The 21,458-nt window shown below is 43.7% G+C and overlaps 1 protein-coding gene and 2 pseudogenes across 2 annotated transcripts in view; 1 reads left to right on the top strand and 2 right to left on the bottom strand.

Annotated features, from left to right (window-relative positions):
- PTPRT (protein tyrosine phosphatase receptor type T) overlaps positions 1-21,458 on the bottom strand; it is a 929,565-nt gene that overhangs the window by 864,411 nt on the left and 43,696 nt on the right. The window lies entirely within an intron of this gene.
- On the bottom strand, positions 543-11,904 carry LOC103301522 (HAUS augmin-like complex subunit 2; annotated as a pseudogene).
- On the top strand, positions 5,983-6,286 carry LOC103304000 (ATP synthase subunit g, mitochondrial-like; annotated as a pseudogene).

Below are 21,458 nucleotides of genomic sequence, written 5' to 3'. Positions count from 1 at the left end.
GTAACTGGAGACAGTCCTGATGGATGGAATTCAGGCCAACATGCCCATGCCCATGCCCTGCTGAGTGCATGCACTAACGAGGTCTTTCAGGATGCTGGCTGTAGCACACACTGTCAGTCGTCCCCTCAAACTAGTCTTCCCTTCCTCGCAGAGTCACAGCACCCCAGTTTTTGCCAAGCACTATGTTTCCCAGATAAAAGACTATTTTTCAGCCTCCCTTGCATTGTGACATACCCCCATGATGAAGTTCTGAGCGATAAGATACAAGCAGAGGTAGACCTTCCACCGATTCCTTTTTTTTTTTTTTTTAATCTTCATAAGTTTTGTTGAAAAGTGGAATGAAAACATATGAAAAGCAAAGGAAAGTTTAGTTTGGTCTTAATGAACTTGGAATCTTAGTAGTTCAATGTAGAGAGGGCTTTTCAGCATTGCTAGCAGCGAAGCCTATAAATACCCATGTTATCACTGACTAGAAATGGACTTCACATGACTACACGTAATTAAGCAAAATGATTTATTCTTGCTTAATTGGATCAATTGAATCATTTGGCATGAATAGTTTGGACATGAATTTAGAAGTAAAAGTTAAAGGAGGCATTATAACATCATGTTTAGGAAGATAATTTTCTTCAGGTAATATTTTGCAAACTTCCTTTTATTGCTCTCACCACTTGAGTATATTCTCTGCCAGTTCTTCTGTCTCAGTCACCAAAATGCCCATCTTGGCTGAAGCCTTGCTCATTTTCTTTAGATTTGCATCTAAATGAGGAATATTTCAAATTGTTTCAAGATGGGCTTCTAATCTCTCAATGAAAGCCACTGCCAAGTCCAGCAAATGTACCAGGTATCTGTGATAAACAGCCTCAACAGGCAGGTTTTCCTGGCACAGGCGTTTCAGCAGCCTTTGCCTGGGGGACCTCTTCTCATTCAGCACTGCTTCCAAATGATCATTCATGCTTCGCAGAGTATGACACTTTCTGAGCCAAAAATGAAGGATGAACAATATCTGCTGAATCTTTTTCTAGTCTTAGAAGTTCAATTTCCAGGTTTTTCTGATTGATGTCAGCTTGAATATTTGTGATCTGCTGTAGCCTGGAGAGGTTCACAAAACAATGAGCTGATTTCTTAGGTCCATTTAGCATCTCCTGAGTGACCATCTCCAAAGTTACAAAATGGGCCCAGCAATACCCAGCAGCGTTTGGCCCAGACACCAGGTCCCAAGGGTTCGCCACGGCCATGGATGAAACCCACTTCCCAGAGAGTCTTAAAAGGGAAGAAATACACTCTTCTCTATGTCCATCCAGCTACTCCACATGCAATGGCTGGAACTTAAGCAGGCACCTTGGGCCATGAGGTTGGGGGCCACAAATCATGTGAATGATGAAGAAGTAAATTGGAAGGAGCCTTGGAGCCTTTCACAACTTTTTAGTACCACTAGATTAGCTGGATTGACTCCTCTGTGACAGTTTTACAAAAGGTAGAAATTAATTTTCATGCTGTTTATGCCACAGTTATTTGGAGGCTTCTTTGTTATGCAGCTGAACTTAGTCCTAACTAATACATAGATGTGAATAGGCACTATGAGCCAGCTGGAAGACCACTTGACCCAGTTTGGCCTCCCTCTCTCATAGTATATCCCAAGCAAGTCACTTTAGTTCTCTGTGCCTCAGTTTTGCAATCTGTAGAACAGGAAAAAAAAATGTGCATTGTGATTGCTTAAAAAGACTTTTGTGAGGCACAAATATTACCTAGTCTAAAGATGCCGTGTGAAATATAAAGCCCTACCACATATAAAGGACTTTTGTTTCCTACAAATTAGAGAATTTTTAAGGAGGAAATGCATAGAAGAAAGCCAGGTATGAAAGTCTCTTCTAATTAAGTAGCTCAATCAGACCGACAGTTTCTCTGCTCATCTCTGCCAAGTCGCCCCTCCCAATCCCATCCAGGTCATTCTTTATTTTCCAAATGAGGATTTAATTTTGCTCCAACACCATTACATCTAAATTAAATATTTATAGGGCTGAATATCAATTGTCTTTTAGAAATAAAGATTTGAACTCTATGAGCTGGAGATCCATGATGGTGGCCGATTAGGTGGAAGCTACACTCACCTCCTTCCAGGAACAAACTGGAATTACAACTAAAATATAGAACAAAGAGCCTGAATAACCAACTGAAGATCAGCTGAAGATAAGTCTTATGACCAAACATTTATAGAAGATGCCACATCAAGACTGGTAAGAAGGGTGGTAAAAAAAGGCTGGCCCTGCTCCCACGGGTGGTGGCTGAGATTCAGGAGGGATATCTCAGCTGCAGGGGGTCCCCTGAGAAGCATGGGGTTTCAACCCCAAGACAGGCTCCTCAGCCCAGAGCACCAGAGTCGGAAGAGGCACCCCCATAACATCTGGCTGTGAAAATCTGTGAGGATTCTGTCTGCCAGGCAGAGACAGGAGTGTGCTAGAGACACAGGTGCCCTCTTAAAGGACCAACACACAAAATCTCCTTCACAGCCACTCACCCTGGGCTGCAGGGGAGGGAGGGAGGACAGAGTGAACTAGTCATGTGAGGAGACACTGGGGTGTGTGGCTCTGGGGAGAGATTGAAGGAACAGTGCCAGGATCCCTGTGCTGATCATGCTCCCATATTGCAGACACCATCTTTCTTGGGTGGAGCACCCCTCCACACAGTATGAGCCTGGGGGAATGCAATAGCCCACCCTCCCTGTCACCCCACCCTGTGGAGCTCATATGCTGCTGGAGAGTCAGCTGCCTGGGCTGGGGTGCAGAGGTCTGGGCAGACTCAGGGGGTGTCACTGAGTGGTGTGACTTGGAGTGGGCCATTCCCCTCACCTTTCATGAACCTGACTGGTACCTACCCCTCACATGAGATCTGCAAGCCCCACTCTCGGTGATCCCTGCAGCTCCACCCTCCGGATTCCTGGTTTTAATTTGCATTTCTCTGATGATTAGTGATGCTGAGCATCTTTTCATACGTCCACTGAATATCACCTGCCAGAATGGCTACCATCAATAAATCAACAAGTGTTGACAAAGTTGTAGAGAAATGGGAACCCTCATAGACTGTTGGTGGGAATGCAGACTAGTGCAGCCACTGTGGAAATCAGTATACAGTTATCTCAAAAAATTAAAAGTGGAACTGCCTTATGACCCAGTGATTCCACTTCTGAGAGTATATCCAAAGGAATCAGAAACACTAATTCAAAAGAGTGCATGCACCCCTATGTACACTGCAGCATTATTTATAATAGCCAAGTTTTGGAAGCAGCCCATTAGTAGATGAGTGGATAAAAAACCTGTGAAACATCTACACAACAGAATACTACTCGGTCATAAAAAAGAAGGAACTCTTACTTTTTGCAAGAGCATGGATGGACCTGGAGGCTAATATGCTAAGTGAAATAAGCCAGTCAGAGAAAGATAAGTACCATATGATTTCACTTATATGTGGAATCTAATGAACAAAATAAACTAACAAGCAAAATAAAAACAGAGTCACAGATACAGAGAAGAGACTGACAGTTGTCAGAGGGGAGCAGGGGTATAGGGGGCTGGGTGAAAAAGATGAAGAGTTTAAGCAAAAAAAAAGAAAAGAAACTCACAGACACAGACAACAAACAGCATGGTGATTACCAGGGGAAAAGGGGGATAAATGGTGATAGAAGGAGACTTGACATGGGGTGGTGAACACACAATACAGCATACAGATGATGTGTTATAGAATTGTACACCTGACACCTATATAATTTTATTAACCAATGAAATTTATGAGCTAACACAGAGTAATTCAATAATTGTAAATTTCACAACCGGGCTTTGTAATCAATTACTGTTTAATAATGATATAAATGCACCTTCTCCTCAGGAGACCCTGGACAACTATAAATTAGATTCTGCACACCCAACAATCTGGCAACATCTCTATACTGGCTTTGGCTCTCCCGAGGAGTAACCGAGGCCAGGGATTAATCCCAGGCTAGCTTCCCCCAGCCATGCATTTGGACCCCAGTGCACTCATCAGTCAGGCTGTGCCGAGACTAGACTTAATGAGCACTCACACAAAACATCATTGAGAAGATAAATCACCTGGAAGGAAAACCTCACAGACCAACTCAAAGAAATGCTGACAGTGTGTGGGTAATAGAGATAATAATTCATGCATTCACCTACCCAACAGATAGTTATCAAGTGCCTACTACGTGCGAGGCACCATTCTACATCAGTGTAAGAAACAAAGATACCTGCCCTCCTAGAGGATGAGAATAAGGTACAATGAACAATAAATAGCAAATTAAACTGGGCTCAACATCAATCAACTTTTAGAAATAAACATTTGAAATTCATCAGCTAATACAGTGTATTAGGTCATACATGCTATGAAGAGAAACAAACTTATAAAGTAAGTATTACCCTAATTATATATATATATATACGGGAATTATAAATAAAGGTTCAAAGAAGGGAAGTAACTTGCTCAAAATCAGAAACTAACTTAGATTTGGGATTTTAATTCAGCTCTACCTGATGCCATATTCTGCCCTCTTTCTACCTCTCACACTGAATGGGTGGACCGAATGGCCAAACTTACTCCTGCTACTCTGACCTCATTTATCGCTGACTACAGCACAGAAATTCTTGTGAATAAGTGTCCCCTTCCACTATGCACGTAACAGACGCTCTAACTCGGAAAATCAGGCTAAGATTAAAGAATGCTCAGTCACTAGAATGGACTATCAGTACTATGTAGCTATCCACCATGCTTACCTCTGCACTGGGCTTGAGCGAAATTTCCCTTTTATTTATTTTTTATTTTTTAATTTTTTAAATTTCTTTATTGATTAAGGTGTTACATATGTGTACTTATTCCCCCATTTCCCCCCCTATCTCCCTCACTCATGCCCTCACCCCCCTGTTGTCTGTGTCCATTGGTTAGGCCATATGCACCTTTTAATTTCTATGTGATAAATGTTGGCATTATTTTCACTCTGAAATAACCTTAAAGCAATTGTGTTAATCACTGTTCATTTGAAACCCATTCTTTGTCTTCATAGGACTGGTCGACTATATGAGAATGCATTATAAATGCGGCTTCTATTGGGCCTGAGCTTGGTAAAGGGGTGCTGGGACCTTCGAGACCTCTGTCACAAACCCACAGATCCTGGTAATTGATTAGAGAGCTTTTAAGTGAGCTCAGTGATTGCATTTTGAATTCTTTTATATTAATTATTAAGAGCAAATTATGTTGTTGAAAGGAAAGCCATAGAAAGATGGTAACTTAATGAAATAGATTAGGGAGGCATGCTGGATAAGGTAATTGATTTTTAAAATGAAAGGCATTTGGGAGAAGGTTTGTCAAAATGGATTTAAACAACTGAAAACTGTGCACTTAGACACTACTTATGTGTTCCTTGAAGATGAAAAGAAAGTAGCTGGTGATTTGGTAGAATCTGGGCAAATATGAAGAAAAGGGTATTTTGTTTTATATAAAACAGGCCTGCCCACTGATATAGTCATGCCTGACAACACCATCCTTGCATCGCTCTATACAATCACCCCGTGGAAGAGTTCACACCGGAAAGAAGATTTCACCTGAATGCTCTCATTTTCGTAGGCTGACCATTTTCAACAGAAATGCCAATGCATCCCTACAATATGGAAAGATGTTACAAAAGTCAGAGCTCAGATTTTAGAAGCACTATGTTATTTAAACAGTTAACAGTAAACTTTTGTTCTAAGAATGACACCAACCCCTCAATTGTCATCCCCAATTTCCCACTCTCAGTAGGAGGCAAGCATCTTGTAATAGTAACAGCAGCAACTGGAGGAGTAGGAACACTATGCACATCCATGGTGCTTACTAGTGGTAAATAAACATCCACTGACCCCCTTTGGTGGATCCTTATGGGGGGCGGGGGAGGGACATTCAACTGGCTGTTTGAGGCCACAGACTTTCCGTCCTAGAACCATGGCCCAATTTGTCTGTGACCTCGAGGAGAAGGTCCAAGCAGTGAAAAAACACTGCTGTGACTTACACAAAGCCTGGCTTGGCCGCGTTTTGGCACTATGAAAGGTTGAGGGGTTCCCCTGCTAAGATCCCTGCAGCTATTCAGAGCTCATGAAAAAATAGTCAGAATGCTCAAACTGGTCGCTTCAAACAGCTCACAGTTAAGGAAGCTCTGCTGAAAGGTTTGGTGGCCACTGAGTTGTGGATGCACCTTTATGTCAGTGAGATCATAGGCAAGGGTAGGCTCACTGGCTGTAATGTTTGAAGACTAATCTTTAACATCTGTTTCTTTTTGGTTTCTTATTTGAATGCTCTTGGACCACAGTGTGTGTTTTATCGAGATCTTGCTTGGAGGTTCTAGCAGGAGAGCACAGCTACTCCTTAGGTCATCCTCTTCAACCTAGCACACAGCTCTGGGAGGGACCCACATGGATCACTGAGGGAGGAGGGGGGCACCCACCTAGCCAGCCAGATCGGCCGAATCAACCCTGGCGATCAATGGGGTGACAGATGTCACAGCCAGATTACCCTCACATCCAAATGATGTTTTATTGAGTTGTACATTTGAAACCTGTATGGTTTTGCAAATCAATGTCACCCCAATAAATTCAATTTTTTTTAAATGCGCTCTGGCCCTGTGACTCTGTTGGTTGGAGCATCATCCCGTACACCCTGGTCAGGTTCACATACCTAGGTTGTAGGTTCCATCCCTGGCCAGGGCACGTATGGGAGACAGCTGATACCTTGATATCTCTCTCTCTCTCTCTCTCTCTCTCTCTCTCTCTCTCTCTCTCTCTCTTTCTCTCTCCTTAAAAAAATACAATGTGAAAAAAAAACACACATCCTTAGGTGAGGCTTTAAAAAAAAGATATGTCAAAATCAATGTTTTCTATATCAAACACTGCATGGAAGGTCACAATTTCTCTTGATATTAGGTTGGGTTGTCTTTTGCTTTAATAATGTCATTGCATGTCTTTGCTCGGTCTGAAAATGGAAAGCATGTACAGTATGTAAATATACCAACCTGGTACATATATTTATGAGGATAACATTTTAATTTGAAGGTTGGAAAAATGGTATTTTATTTCAGGAAAGTCGAGGGGGGGGGGAGAGAGTACTTAAGAAAACTAGAACTTGTTATAGTAGGAGAAATGTACCAAAGTTAAATCATGTCAGTAGTTAAAGAATAAAATGTGGATTGTTTCTCTTTGCTAAAATCACAGACGACGCCTATGTATGTAAATGTTGGGATACTTGGTGGTATTCTATGTACCTATCTTTGTGACATTTTTAATCTAATTTTGGTAAGTGGTTATTATTAATCTATCTGGCTTTATAATTTTTAGAGCCTATCTTTACAAAAATAAAATACCCTATGAATATTTAAACAGGGTTATAACATGTCATCCATGGATCTAAGAAGTATATTATGTTCAGAAATAAATGGAAGTGATTGCATATCAGTCAAAAAAAAACAAAAAACCCAACTTCGTGGAGTGCAGCTTCTGAGCCGGGGCCCAGTCATCACTGAGAGGAGGGGCTCGAGGGCTACCCCGAGGGCCACCCAACCAGCAACATCTGCCCCAGATTCTGCACGAACAAGAAACAGACCTCATGTGATGATTTTCATTCCTTCTCCTCACTGCCACAGGAAATGAATGAAATACGGCAAGGGTGAAAGGTTGGTGGGCCAGCAGTACTTATAGCTGTGAGCTATTTCTCCCTCCTTTGGATTCCTCCTTAAGGCTTGGTATGAAAAAAATTGCAGTCACACAAAAGAAAGGCTAATCACAAAACACAGCCAGGACACATCTACACCCTAATGCACCTCCTGGCATTCGTAAAAGCCAAAAAAATAAAAAAGCCAGGAGGACACATCACTCCTAGCTGGCCCCTTGGCCAGCCCATAGCCACGTTACTGCAGCCACAAGCATCGTCCAGGAGGGCTGATGCAGAAGAAAGCCCAGGCCATTACACTAAGGTGCTTCCTCGGTGTTACGTGGCAAATGTAGGTCCAGAAAGAGGTTAGAGCAGGAGTGGGGAACCTTTTTTCTGCCAAGGGCCATTTGGATATTCATAACATCATTCCAGGGCCATACAAAATGATCAACTTAAAAATTAGCTTGCTATATTTGGTCAAACATTTTATTAATTAACTCACCCCTCATGCCTTGGCAAGGCCAGGCCAAGTGGTTTCTAGGGGCTTAATACAGCTCACAGGCCAGACATTCCTCACCCGTGGGTTAAAGCATCCAAGGTGGGAGTGCCATGGACATGTCCTCCAGCTTGGCATTCCAAAGAGACTGTCCCTATGGGTGGGTACAGTGTCTGAGCTGGAAGGGCCTGGGACCCTGCTCTGTTCCTGATGGCAGGTGAGCAGGCTCGCTCTGTATATGTCAGACTCGGGTTAACCTCCACCTCTCGCTTGGTTTTGATGAATCTCACTCTGATTGATTGATTGATTTTCCCAACTTTCTTCCCACAGGTGCAAATCTGAATATTTCAAGATGTTGCTAGATCTTTCATGCTGACAACTGCCGTGGAACACTGTGAGCTGAGGAAGGGTTGCACTCTTTCCATAGTAGTGGTTGGCATAAACACTGTTCCTCCGAGCACTGCGCCTGGGAAGGCAATGTTAGCTAGATGGATGAAGAGGATAAAATGCCTCCTCTCCAAATGATGAAAACCAGAGCAAGTCTGTATCCGGTCATCAGATCAGAGGCAGATGAAGAGAGCCTCAGGCCCTCCGTTGGACCAACAAGGAGGTATGCAACTGGTCACTTTCATGGCAGCCACAAAGAAGGACAGAGAGATTAAAACAGGGTCAGAGAACTTTTAATAAGGGAAGAGAGAGAAATGGCCAATTGTTGACTGATCTGCATTCAGTCTTGTATTAATAGGACCAATGGCTTTATCTATCCCATTTCAGACGACAACATGCAGAGCTTTGAAAGCCTCAAGTTCCTACAAGAAACCAGGCAGTTGACAATCTTGTGGTCACCAGCCCACTCTTTCGAGCCTGTCCCAGCACGAACACTACTGGACCCCAAAATAGTCAGGTGGAAAGGTCAGAAGGCAGAACAGCACCTGCACTGAATATGGCACCTAAAGCAGAAAGAGGAGACTAACAGCCAGGAGTTGGCGAAAGGGTGTAGGTCTCACCAGGCTCCCATTCCTACCACTGCCCCTGAAAGACCACAGGAGTGCCAAGCCCTTGGCTCCACTAGCTTCTAGCTTTCTTGAAGGAAAAACAAAAATCAGATTGTAGGCTATCATCGGTAAGCCCACTCTATCTACAATTCAGACCTGGCTGGGCTAAGAGTTTCAAAATTAGAAGGTGGTCTGTATCTTTATCCCACAACTCCAGGCTGTAAGCCTAGGACAGGAACCCCCGTGCATTCTTAAACTATGTATATCATAATATATGAGGACTAGCGTTCCCATTGCAGGAAAAATCCTGCAATAGGATTTCCTGCTGCACTCTCCCTGCCTCCGTTCCTCCCTTCTCCCCCGCCCCGCCTTCTCCGCCAGCCCGCCGCCTGCTCCTGCTTTTCCCTTCTCCCCCGGCCTCGCCTCCGCTCCGCCCTTGTCGCCCGCCCCGCCTTCTCCACCAGCCCGCCTGCTTTTCCCTTCTCCCCCAGCCTCGCCTCCACTCTGCCCTTGTCGCCCGCCCCGCCTTCTCCGCCAGCCCACCTGCTTTTCCCTTCTCCCCCGGCCTCGCCTCCGCTCTGCCCTTATCACCCGCCCCGCCTTCTCCACCAGCCCACCTGCGTTTCCCTTCGCCCCCGGCCCTGACTTCGCTCCTCCCTTCTCCTCCCCCCGCCCCCGGCTTGCTTGCTTCTTCGAAGCTTTACTCCCTTCTGCAGCTCTTGGCTTCTTTCAAAGCTGTCTTGATATGCAAATTAGCCACGATCTTTGTTGGGGTAATTTGCATACTCATCCTGATTGGTTGATGGGCGTGGCTTGGCTGGTGGGCGTGGCTTAGGTGTAGCGAAGGTGCGGTCAATTTGCATATTTGTCTATTATTAGATTAGATAAGTTCCCCTTCATCACAACTTTAAGTACATATTTTAAAAGTGTATCTACATATAAATATGTATGTTTATATATACACTAGAGGCCCAGTGCATGAAATTTGTGCATAGGGGGGTGTCCCTCAGCCCAGCCTGCACCCTCTCCAATCTGGGACCCATCGAGGGAGTCCGACTCCCAAATGGGCAGTCAGACATCCCTCTAACAATCCAGGGCTGCTGGCTTCAAACTGCTCGCCTGCCTGCCTGCCTGTCTGATTGCCCCTAACCACTTCTGCCTGCCAGCCTGATCACCCCCTAACCACTCCCCTGCCAGCCTAACCAATGCCTAACTGCTCCCCTGCTGGCCTGATTGCCCCCACTGCCCTCCCCTGCAGGCCTGGTCACCCCTAACTGCCCTCCCCTGCTGGCCTGGTCATCCTCAACAGCCCTACCCTGCAGGCCTGATCCCCCCAAATGCCCTCCCCTGCAGGCCTGGTCACCCCCAACTGTCCTCCCCTGCAAGCCTGGTTGCCCCCAACTGCCCTCCTCTGCCAGCCCAGGCACCCCTAACTGCCCTCCCCTGCAGGCCTGATCACCCCCAATGCCCTCCCTTGCAGACCTGGTCCCTCCCAACTGTCTTCCCCTGCTGGCCTTTTTGTGGTGGCCATCTTGTGTCCACATGGGGGCGGCCATCTTTGACCAAATGGGGGCAACCATCTAGTGTGTTGGAGTGATGGTCAATTTGCATATTACCTCTTTATTATATAGTATACACATAGTATTATAGGTTTTTGCATGTATATAGTCCTGTTTTCTGACCATCAGTCCTACAAAGCTATAAGCTCCACTGTGGTTCTTCATGGTGCTCCCTGCAAAGGGGCAAGAGGTCTGCAGCCCCCCACCCTCCATGTACTTGGCCACAAGGGCCTGCATTTTTTTCTAATTGGCACAACCAGCTAGTTACTGAGCCATGCCCCACGTGCCCTTTCTGATTCCATAATCTTTCTACTCTAATGGGAAAAGGGGGCTGATTCTTTGCCAACTTCCCCCCTTCTCCTTACCAACAGAGAGCTACCTTTAGCTGCTTAGCTTCTCCTCTACCTCCACTTCCCCTTCGCCACCCCAAAGATTTCTTTTTTTAGAGATTGTGTGATACAGGATCAAGAGAACACAGAACAAGAGATAGAAATAGAGAGGCAGGAGACAAAAGGAAAGAATTTAGGCCAAAAAACTAAGCTGATCTGTGTTACAAAGACTTTACAAGTGGGACAAGGGCAGGAGAAGAGAAAGTTGGGAAATATGTACTTGAGTTCCCATTAGTAAATAGTCTTTAATAGATGTGAGCAAATAATTAAATGTCCTTTTCATGATCTCTATAATCTTAGAAAACGATGCCACTCAGAGACTGAGCCACATGGGTTTACAGGTTGCCAAGGGTTTCATCCAGTGTGAAAGCCAGAAAACTAGACAGATATTGGAGGAAAGTGGAAAACACTGGAATATATTGTCTTCTCCCCTCTCCCGCCCCTGGATTAAAGAATGTCACATAGGAGCAGGAAATTTTTTAAGCCTGGTACCAATGCAAAAGGAATTTTTTAAAGCCAAACCTATGGACCTATCCAACAGCCATGAGACGGAAGGGAATGCTCAGCTGCCACACATGAATAATGCAGTTGCCCCTTCCTGCTTCTCAATAAACATGGCTTCTGAACAGATCGTATCCTGCTCACGGGAGAGTAAAGAGAACAAGAAAAAAACACAGAACTTAATTTTCACATACTGCAAAACAAGAACAGCAAATAACATCAAGAGACTTTGGAGGTACACACCTCTGAAAACAATCTACTATAGGATCCAGAAGAAAATTTCATAAATCTGTTCATCATGCTTTTTACCTTATCTATGCCAAAATTGGCAATGACACCTCTATCCCCACTTCCATTGCCATATGCTTGTTCCCAGGCAGCCCTGCTTTTCACCAATATGTTGTAGATGTCAGTAAAATGGCTTTTATATTCCTTTCACATTCTGGAACTTTCACATTGTTCTGTAATGATTATGCATTGTTTCTATAATAATTTTAAAAACTAAGTTGACAGGAAATAAAACCATCTCCCTTAACCAAATATAAATTTTCTTTAAAAAATTATTCACTTCCTATTTAACATAAAAAGATCCCCTGTCTTTGTCAAAGGATTAGCCCTCAAAGAAACATTTAGGCCTAGATGGATTCAGGAATGATTTATTTAGTCAAGCTTGTATTTGTTAAAGCTAGCATAATACCAATAACAGATTTTGGCAAAGACCAGGAAAAAAGGACTTGAAATCAATCTAATGAACATAAACAAAAATCCTAATTAAGCACTTAGCAAATAGAAACCAGAAAAGCATTTTTAAAAATAACACATCATGTCCTAATAGAGCTCATCCTAAGAACAGAGCCTATTAAAAATAATCACCATGTTAATATATTTAAAAGCATATATATTTAACTCAGTAGACACCAAGAAACATTTAATCAAATTCCTCACTTATGCCTGAGCTAATGAAAAATAAAAGAACCTTGATAAATTAAAATAGAACTCTTGCTTATTAACTCAATAAAAAAAAATTCACACACCACCACCACCCCACAAAATATTCAGCAGAGTACTTAAGAATAAACCCCTGGAAGTGTTCCCATTCGAGAAAGAAAAAAAAACACAAAGATGCCCATTATCACCATCGTTACTTAACATGGTACTGTTAAGTGTTATTCAGTGCAAAAAGTAGTATCTATTGGAAAAGAGACAGCAAAATCATCTTTATTTATAGCTGATTATATACTTGGGAAATCCAAAAGAATCCATTGAAAAGTGAATAGAAAAAAATAAGAGAACTAAATTTTAAAACATTTTTAAGAATTAATATCCTTTTATACCAAGAATAACTATATTTTTAAAATGGAAAAAGATACTCTCCAAAGAATACAAATAAACAATATCACTATTTAGGAATGAATTTTACAAAAACATACAAAACCCTAGAGAGTTGTACTAGAGGTCAAAAAGGAACTACCGAATCCACTGAATATGCTGTTCCCAGACACTTTGCAATTCTCAATTGTAGAGGTAATTCCAATCAAAACTCACAATTCATGAACCTTGACAACATGATTCCAAAATTCATCTGGAAGAATGAACTCAGCAAGAATAGTCAGGAAAAAAAAATCAGAAACTGTAATTACTTCAAGGATTTGGGGTGACTCGGTCTTCCAGATGGTAAAACATATTATAATGCTTTCGTACAGAAGAGACAATAGAAATGTAACAGAACATCCAGACATAGATGCAAGTGTACATGGAAATTTACTATAAGATTTAAAAAAGACATTTCAAATCAGTCAGGGATAGGGAGGATTCAACAAATGGTGTTAGGACAACTAGCTAGTCATTTGGAAAACTTGGATCAAAATATATACATTAGCTCTGGTCAGTTTAGCTCAGTGGATAGAGCGTTGGTCTCTGGACCAAAGGGTCACGGGTTTGATTCCCGACTGGGGCATGTACTTTGGTTTCAGGCTCCATCCCCAGCCATTGCTGGGGCATGTGCAGGAGGCAACCAATCAACACATCTCTCACATCGATGTTTCTTTCTCTGTGTCTCTCCCTTTTCCTTCCACTCTCTCTAAAAATCAATGGGAAAATATCCTTGGGTGAGGATTAACAACAGCAAGAACAAATATGTATATCTGGAGGAAGAGATATTTTATTGTCCTGGGTTGGATAATACAGTTCATAACATCAAAGCAAGTACAGAAGCTGTGAAAAAAAACAAATGACTATTTTGATTACATAAAACAACTGTGCTGAGAGAAATGGCATAAATACAGCTTAAATACAACTGTTTGCCCTGGAGAGGGGACCTCGACTGGAAAGGGGGCAAAGAGGCTTGGAAATGTCCTATCTCTTAGCCTGGATGATGGCTGTATGGGTGTGTGCATATATAAAATCCACTGAGCTGCACAGTTAAGATTTGTGCATGTTATCAGATAAAAGTTATGCCTCAGTAAAAAAAAAATAAAATAATAATAATAATAATAAAGGAAATAAATCAAACATTTATCCTGTCTTTCCCATAAAGATCATATTTCAGGGTAAGCAAAGACTTAATGAGGAAGAATTCTTCTTCATACAAAAGTTACAGTTAATAAATGCAAAAGGAGCAAAAGAATTAGAAATTCACCGTTTTGCAATACCTAATGAAAGAGTTGATCTAGAAAGTGCCCATCAGTGGCTGTTAAAGCCACTCCAGCAGTGGTTCTCAAACTCTAGCGTGCGTCAGAATCACTTGGTGTGATGGTTAATTTTATACATCAGCTTGATTGGCCACAGGGTGCTCAAATATTAGATCAAACATCATTCTGGGTGTTTCTGTGAGGGAACTTTTGGAGATGGCTCACATAAATCAGTAGGTGAGTAAAGCAGATTGCCTCCATAATGTGGGTGGGCCTAATCCAATCAGTTGAGAGCCAGCATTGAGCAAAAGGCTGACCTCCCGCCCCAGCAAGATGAATTCTGTATTGTCTGCTCTTTCTGTTTCTATAGCATGTCTTTTGGCTTCATCTGCAACATCAGCTCTTAGACTAGAATTGTGGCAACAGCTCTCACCGGGTTTCAGGCCTGCCAACCTACTCTGCAGATTTGAACTTGCCAGCCTCCCTAATCATGTAAGTCAATTTCTTATCCTAAGCCAATCTGTCCATATCTATATAGATGATTGATAGATAGATGATAGATAGATAGATAGATAGATAGATAGATAATGTGGATACAAATATATGTATCTGTTTCATTTCTCTGGAGAACTCAAATACAGCTGGAAAACTTAGAGAAACAAATTGCTGGGTCCCACCAATTTGCAGTCAATGTGGGGTGGAACATAGAATTAGCATTTCTCACAAGTTCCTGGATGATGCTGATGCTGCTAATTGTGGGACCACACTTTGGAAACCAAGGTATTATATGTGGAATCTAATGAACAAAATGAAATAACAAGCAAAATAGAGACAGACTCATAGAGAGCAGGCTAACAGCTGTCAGGGTTGGGTAATGGGGGTGGGGGGAGGATTGAGGGAAAATAGGGGGGGGGGGAGAGAAAAAACGCATGGACCCGGACAACAGTATGCTGATTGAGGGGGTTAGAGGTGGTAAAGGGAGGTGGAGAAGGGTATGGGAGGATAAATGGTGACGGGCGGAAACTTGACTTGGGGTGGTGAACACACAATACAGTGTACAGTGTACAGATGATGTGCTGTAGATAATTTTGTTAATCAGTATCACCCAATAAATACAATAAAAAGGAAAAAAACTTAAAAATAAATTTAAAAATCTAAAAATAAATAACTAAATAAATAATAAAATAATATTTAAGAAAAAGAAAATCAATGTGTTAGACAAAAGGTTGATCAGGAAGTTCATGACTAAACCAGACTGACAATACCTAAACTCCCTGATCAATCTTAAATTCAGTTGATAGGAAATGGGGCAATAGAGGAACAGGATACAGAACACCATAAACGTGCAGTCAGCCAAATCCAGAGTATGGGAAAATCTACAGAGAAAAAAAAAGGACCCGGAGTCTTCAACAAATTTATGCCACGAAGGAGCGTGAAATGGGCAACTGTCAATGACCAAAAGAATTTAAAAGACCTTTGAGGGGACTGATTCCAACTAGCTACCTATTTTTTCAAGTGAGAAGTTAAAGAAATTTTAGTGGTATTGGAAAATTGTCATCAGTGTTATTGGACGGGGTAATAGAATTATGCATATACTTTTTAAGCCCCAATCTGTTAGACCAGGGTTTCTTAGCCTTGGCACTGTTGATCTTCTGGGCCAAGTAACTCTTTGTTTTGGGGGCTATCCTGTGCATTATAGGAGGTATAGCAGCATCCCTGGCCTCTCTCCGCAAGACGCCAGTAGCAACCACACCAGCCCAGGCTGTGAAATCCAAAACTGTCTCAGACACTGCCATGTCCCCTGGAGGGCAAATTACTCCTAGTAGAGGACCACTGTGTTGGCTCTATCTTCTGAAGAATTTGCAAGGGGAGAGATATGGCTGGGGTTTTGTTTTAAAATGCTCCAGGAAAAACGGTGGGGAGTGGGTGGGAGGCAGAGTTACTAGATTGGCAAAACGGTGACAACTGTTGAAGCTGGGAAGTGAGTGGCTGGTGGTATCAGTCTAGTCCCTGTGCTTTAATATATGTTTCAACACTTCCAATGAAACATTTTTACAAAAACACATGCACACACATAAAGAAATACTGCAGAAACACATTTCTGACAAGTGTTCATGATATATTAGGTGGGGAAAAAGAACAGATCACCAGGTAATATGTATACTGTAACTCCCGTGTGATATAAAAGAGAGACAGAGACGCTCAAGGAGGACAGGAGTCCAAATATTTACATTAATGGTCTCTGGGTAGTGGAACTCTGGGTAACAATTCTCTTCTTCCAATCAGTAGTTTTCCACATGAACATATACATATTATTCAATGTAAACAAATAAAAGAAAAGCTAATAAAGAAGAAAGAGATTGCTTTAGAAAGGCACCATATGGGCAAGAAAAGAAACAAAAAGACTATTCAAAATGAATACAAAAATCTCAAAAATTATGGAGGTTTTGAGTAGAGGGGCAAAGATACCTCATAGCTAAAGCAAGTTCATAGACATACGTGTTGTGTTTATTGATACTGATCTTAGTCGCCTAAATTCCACTTGATTTCCCATTTCAGAAGGCAGAATCACATGGAATAAGTTTTAGAAAGACTTCTCTCTAAACAGAGACTGGTATTTTCCTTGCCAGGCAAATGTTTAAACTAAAGTTTTTTAAATCATCTTGTTGGTGCTTAAATCCAAGTGGAAAACTCCACTATTCAGCTATACTCACGCCCCAAAGATTCTGGGTGTCAGGGGTTTTGCTCTTGGGCTTTTCAACACCAAATATAAATTATTTGCTATTTAATCACCTGCTGCTTTGGCTCACCTGAGTGGCTGCAGCCTGACTTTGGCACAAGTAATTAACAGTGAGCAGAGTTCGCAATGTGATGGTTCCTTCTGCGGTATCTGGCCTAAATTTCAGTTCCCTGTCTGTCTTCAACCTTCCCGTGATCTGCTATTAGCTCATCTCCACCTCCGTGGTCATTCCCTCCCCTATAAGGTGGAGATCATGAAGACAAGGCTTTTGCCTTCTTCAGTGCTGTGTCCCCAGTGCCTAAAAGAGGGCTTGGTGCATAGTAGGTGCTTACAGCTGAAAAATGATTCAAGCGTGTTTCCCCTTCTCTTCCCCATTTCCGACCCTCTTGGGAAACATCCACTATTTCTGGGGCTGCCAAACGTCCTGAATTCTCAGCAGTCTCAGATTCCATTCATGTGCTGCCCACCCCCACTTCAGGTGGGTTAATGAAGATGTGAACATACACCAACTCGGTACTATACACACACACACACACCACTCTGCACACCTCTATACCTTGCCCCTGGTGATACTTTCCATTTATTCTTTGTGCCTCAGCCAATCTGTGCTCAATCTCATTGTCTTCTTAATAAAACTAGTTAATTAATTAGTTTCCAGAGTTAAAATTCATGAGGCAGCATAAGGAACGTCTACATCTGTAGCTGTTTCTGAATTCCCTCTAGCTGCAGGCTTTTTTCATTCTGCCCACAAAGACTCCTAAGTTTATTTGAAGACATGTCCCCACGGCCTCCCCCAGGTCCTCAGCAGCCCACAGCGGATTTTCCTGCTCCTCCCAGTCATTTTCTGCTCAATTCACTCCAGTGTTTGGCGTGAGAACTGACATCACATTCTGAAACTAAGGCCAACTCTCAGATAACAATCCTCTTTCAGGCCCATCTCCTGGCCTTCTGCCAAGATCCACCCAGGGTCCCGATAATGTCACCCAAAATCCTCCTGTAGCCGCTTGTTAAGAGATCTAGTCCAACCTCTCCCTGAGGAAAAGAGGATACTGAGGCCCAGTAGGTTGAAGCAGCATGTCAGGGTGACATGTGAGTGAGGGGCAATGCAAGGACTGTGACTGAGGTCTCCTGACCCCAAGAGCCCAGTTTCCGTTCTCCAGAGCGCATGGATCAGCAAACTAACCCCCATGGGCTAAATCTGGCCTTCTGCCTGTTTTTGTAAATAAAGTTTTATTGAAACATAGCCATGCCCAATTATTTTCATATTGTCTGTAACAAGTTTTGGCGACAACAGCAGAGTTGACTAGTTGTGACAGAGACTGCATGAGCTACAAGCCCAGAATATTTCCTGTCTCGCTAGTTGGCTGACTCCTACTAGAAGGTTCAAAAGAGCAGGAAGGAGGAGTGAAAGGCTGATGCAGGCACCCCATAGAAGGCCCACTGAGCATCTTGCTCGTCTCCTCAAAGGCGAGCAGCTCCAAAGAGGAATGGGAGGACTCCCTCGGGCAGAACCAGTTGTCTCCCTCCCCCTCGCTCTCCCCTGCTGCCCATGGCATCTTGGTAGACTTCGCAGAAATGCAGCTTCACCCACTGTCAGGCACCTTTGTAACCCTCCAACACACACACACACACACACACACACACACACACACACACACACACGCACAGTTTCAAGTGTACAATGGCCTCCATAAAATAGCTCTGGAAATATTAAGCACAAGCTGCCACAAAAGAGAGGCCCTGGACTCCAAAGCATGGGCAAGGCCAAGAGCCAAGGGACCTCCCCACAGGCGTGAGGCTTCTGGGTGCATCTGGTTTCCCCTGGATGAGAACCACAGGCAGGGAGAAACCCAGAAGGTGAAGTTCCTCAGAGAGGTCCCGCTGGGCACTGTCGTCTCGCATGGACACCTCCTGCTTCAAAGAACTCGCCCCCCAGTGGCAGCCCACTCCATTTCCACATGGCAACAGCAGGGGGCCCTGGGGGAGCCCTAGAACCAAACCAGAGGGGGAGGCAAGCTTCCTTCCTTGACTATTTCCCAGGATGAAGGTCCTGCTCAGTGATGAGGCATCCAAGTTCAAAGCCTCCACGTGGCCTAGAATCCAGATGAGACTTCAAAGTGGGTGTTGCCAACTCCTCACCATGCAGGAGCTCCTTCCTGCTTCTCCGGAACCAGGGGCACAGGCTCATAGCAGGATGAGGACGCAAAGCCTTCAAGGGCCTTGACATGGAACAGAAGCAATACAGTGATCTTTCCTCACCCGCAGTTTCACTTTTCCGGTTTCAGTTTCCCCTGTGGTCAATCACGGTCAGAAAATATTAAATGGAAAATTCCAGAAATAAACAATTCATTTGTTTTAAATTGCAAGCTGTTCTGAATAGCATGAGTGAAATCACTGGACATCTCGCTCCATCCAGCCCCATCCTGCCCAGAAATGAATCATCCTTTTGTCCAGCAACTCCAGGCTGTAGATGTGCCCCCCGCATTAGTCACTTAGCGGTGACCGTCATCAGATGGGTTATGAGAGAAAGAGAGACCCCATTCACATAACTTCTTATATATATAGAACCCTAATATGCAAATAGACCAAATGGCGGAACAACTGAACAACCGGTCACTATGATGTGTGCTGACCACCAGGGGGCATGCGTGGAACATGGCTGGCGTCGGCAGCAGGCGGCAGAGCATAGAACATGACAGGCGACAGCTGTGGCGGGATGGTGGAGCAGGTGAGCAGGGGTGCCAGACCAAGACGGGGCACCAGTTGCTGTCATCAGAGCAAACCTCTGGTGCTTACTGAAAATTCTTTGCTCCCACGCTCCACACTCCCACCCGGCACTCACACCTGCTGCAGGTGACAGTCCCGCTCACACCCGCTGCCAGCGCCCAGTGCCCAGCACCAGCCCCGATTGCTCAGGACCGTCAGCATGTGTGAGTAGCGACTACCAGCCCTGATCGCCTCTCAGGGCTTCTCCACCTCCTCCTGCTCCTGAGGGGCAATCAGGGCCAGAAGCCACCTCTCGCACCCACTGCCAACAACAGCCCTGCATGCACCTGCTGCTGGCGCCAGAGCCGCCGCCCACACCCACAGCTGGTCCCAATCGCTCGGCACTGTCAGCAGGTGTGAGTGGTGACTGCCAGCCCCGATCGCCCCTGAGGACTTCTTCACCTCCCCCTGCTCCTGAGGGGCAATCAGGGCAGCAGCCACCACTCACACCCGCTGACAGCGCCGGCCCTACCTGTACCCACTGCTGGCGCTGGGCCCCAATCTCTCTGCACCATCAGCAGGTGTAAGCAGGGACAGCGCTGTCAGTGTGTGGGAGCAGCAGTGGTGGGAGCAGAGCTGCCAGCAGACAGGGGACTGGGGGCCGTGGTGGGAGGGGCCAGGCAGGGGTGCAGAGGATGGGCCGAGACCCGTCCCTGTGCCCATTGCAGCCTCGCAACCCATAGTTCCTCTCAAAGTACACGAATCCATGCCCTGGGCCCCTAATATTATTATAATTATAATTGTTCAATTTTATTAGTAGTTATTGTTATTGATCTCTTACTGTACCTAATTTATAAATTAAACTTTACCTTAGGTATGCATGTATAGGGAAAAAACATAGGATGTATAGGGTTCCATACTATTCATACTTTCAGCCATCCGCTGGGAGTCTTGGAACCCATCCCCACAGATAAGGGGGACTACTGTTTTTTAAATATATTGTAGAACAGTTTTGTAAAGATAATCAAGAAATACAGGGAAAAATAAATTTAAAAAGCCCAGCCAGTATAGCTCAGTGGTTGAGCATCAATCCATGCACCAAGAGGTCACCAGTTGGATTCCCAGTCAGGGCACATGCTCCAGTTCTGGGCTTGATCCCCAGTAGGGGGTGTACAGGAGTCAGCTAATTGATGATGTTTCTCTCTCATTGGTATTTCTATTTCTCTCTCCCTCTCCCTTCCTCTCTCTATAAAAAAAAATAATAATAACATATTTTTTTAAATGTAAATACAAAAGAGTATACAATAAAATCTCCCTCTTATTCCCAACTGCAGGCCACCCAGCTCCCTCTTCGGCATTGACTATTAGCACTCTTGTATTTCCTCTAGCAGTAAAAGATGCATATAAGTCTATGTGTATACATATGTTGTGTGTATGTACTATGAGTATCCTTTTGTTACAAAACTGATAAGCCACTAGAGACAATGTTCTATACCTTGCTTTATTCAATCAGCAAATCTTGGATAGTGTTCCAAATTAATGCTTAGAAATCTCACTCTTTCTCTTTAGCAGTAGTATGGACATTTATACTATGTATGAGAAACACTGCAATAGGTATCCTAGTCCATACATTCCCTGAGATCTTCTGGTTGTAGAATATTAGAGCTAAATTGAAACTCATCCTAGTTCACTTCGTCTGCTTTATTTTAAGTCTGTTGTTCCTCAATTTCATCACAGTTTTGGTTATTAATGCTCCCATTCA

This window comes from Eptesicus fuscus, chromosome 12, assembly GCF_027574615.1.
Source record: "Eptesicus fuscus isolate TK198812 chromosome 12, DD_ASM_mEF_20220401, whole genome shotgun sequence".
Classification (NCBI taxonomy): Eukaryota; Metazoa; Chordata; class Mammalia; order Chiroptera; family Vespertilionidae; genus Eptesicus; species Eptesicus fuscus.
Note: the sequence above shows the minus strand (reverse complement) of the source record. Positions and strands in the feature narration are given on the sequence as shown.